We start from the raw sequence: 2,673 nt of genomic DNA, 5'->3' as shown, positions 1-2,673 counted from the left end.
TGACTAAATAAAGACATTACAAAAATGTGCTCTAATAGGATGGATAGATATATAGACAGACAGACAGACAGACAGACAGACAGACAGACAGACAGACAGACAGACAGATAGATAGACAGACAGATAGATAGATAGATAGATAGATAGATAGATAGATAGATAGATAGATAGATAGATAGATAGATAGATAGATAGATAGATAGATAGATAGATAGATAGATAGATAGATAGATAGATAGATAGATAGATAGATAGATAGACAGGGCTACAGAAGCTCTGATCCAATGACTAAATAAAGACATTACAAAAATGTGCTCTAATAGGATAGATAGATAGATAGATAGATAGATAGACAGACAGACAGACAGACAGATAGATAGATAGATAGATAGATAGATAGATAGATAGATAGATAGACAGACAGACAGACAGACAGACAGACAGACAGACAGGGCTACAGAAGCTCTGATCCAATGACTAAATAAAGACATTACAAAAATGCTCTAATAGGACAACATAGATAGATAGATAGATAGATAGATAGATAGATAGATAGATAGATAGATAGATAGGCAGACAGACAGACAGACAGATAGATAGATAGACAGACAGACAGACAGACAGATAGATAGATAGATAGATAGATAGGCAGACAGATAGACAGACAGACAGATAAATAGACAGACAGAGACAGATAGGGCTACAGAAGCTCTGATCCAATGACTAAATAAAGACATTACAAAAATGTGCTCAGATAGATAGATAGACATACAGATATATAGATAGACAGATAGATAGACAGATAAATAGACAGACAGATAGACAGACATATAGATAGATATCTAGATAGATAGATAATTATATAAAGAGATAGATATCATGTGTTTATTTTTATATTTTAAAATATATAAAAATTATAGTTATATAAAGTTATATAGATGGAAAGATAGATGATAGTAAATTATAGTTACGTGAAGTTATAGATAGATTTCATGTATTTTTATTTTAGATTTACATTAGTTGTTATATAGGTTCATGCAAAGTTATACAGACAGATGAATCTGCATAATTGACATTTTGAGCATGATATGTTTGTTAATGTAATCTATAGAAGTTATTATAACGTGTAATAGTTTTATTTTGACGAGTGGATGTGAGAGATGTGTCAGAGAGTGTCAGCATAAATGCCCTTGGCATTAGTATAAAGGTTTGCTGGCAGTGCAAGTGCAACTGTCACACTGCAGTTACATTTTTAACACATGGCTTGTATTTGCTGGCATAAGTATATTCTTAGATTTCTGTGAAATTTGGACATTGTGATTCAGGCAGACATCACAGGGTCACGGTGAGCTGACTGAATGACTTTTTTTTTTTTTTTTGTCGCAAAGCAAAACTAAGAATGCTATCTCGGGGACTGCTGAATACCAAGAGAGAGTTTTTTGATGCAGTGTTGATTTGTACATGTGTCGAACCCTTCTCAAGTGCAGTAATCACTTTGAGAAACCACCTGTTCTTTTCTTTGATTTTGTGAACAATTGATTGTGTTTATAGTTTCTCTCCAAAGTTGAGTTCTAATAGCTACTTTCAGGACTTTTAAAAAGTGCTTACCAGCAGGGCGAGGTTGATTTTTTTGCACACATTCCTGTAAGTGTTAACATGAAACATAACAAGAAAGAAAAAAAAAATTTGCTACAGCAACAAATATTTTATAGAATCTTTCAAGTAAACGGGGTGATTTTGCACAGTACAGCCACTGCATTTGGTGAGAAAAAATACATTGAAAATAAAATACTAAATAAATGTAAAATTCATGTCTATTCATGTGCTAATCTGATACTAACCCTGATTCACTATGGTAACCCTATTATACGTGTTTAAATTTTGGTAAATAGAGAAAAGTGGCTCCAACTACTTTAATGCATATATGGTGTGAAGTGACATAAGTTCTTGTGCATGTGCAAAATGTGCATGCAGTGATGTTTTTAACCGCTAGAGGGACAAATTTCAGTTAGTTTGCCAATACATTTTGACTTGATGCAGTAAAATAGCTAAAACTGGAATAAATATGTACAAAATATATATATATATATATATATATATATATTCAAATTTAAAAAAACAAATCAGACAGCAGTGTTGTCCATGCGATCCCGTTCACACAGATCCAAGAAAAATCTACTATAGACTGAACATGTAATATTCCCGTTTTGTAGTTTACACAGACAATAAATAACTATAACGATAAAGTTATTTAAATTGATCTAAATATAGAATAGCAGAGTCCAGACCACAACTATAACGATAAAGGCACAGAGAAAATATATTGTCGGAATCACTTACATCATTTTTTTTTTCTCCAACTGATGAATGATAAAAACATTGACAGTCAATCAGAATCAATCCTGCTTTAACGAGATGGGCACTAACAGCAGTGCGTGCTTAGAATAAACACAACGATATTGTAAGTTGGTGTGGACACTGTAATCATTATGGTTATTGTTATATCGCTATAATTCTTGCACTTTGAAACCCGTTTTCAAAAGTTTGCATTTTCAAGCCCACAAACACCTGTTGTTGTGTTTGGCCAAATCATATAAAAAAATTCCAGTTTTAGTTGAAAACAGTGTTGTAAACGCCCCCTAAAATTAGAATGAAAACAGAAAATATAAAAAT

The sequence above is a fragment of the Pimephales promelas genome, chromosome 14 (assembly GCF_988280905.1).
Source record: "Pimephales promelas chromosome 14, fPimPro1.hap1.1, whole genome shotgun sequence".
Taxonomy (NCBI): Eukaryota; Metazoa; Chordata; class Actinopteri; order Cypriniformes; family Leuciscidae; genus Pimephales; species Pimephales promelas.
Note: the sequence above shows the minus strand (reverse complement) of the source record.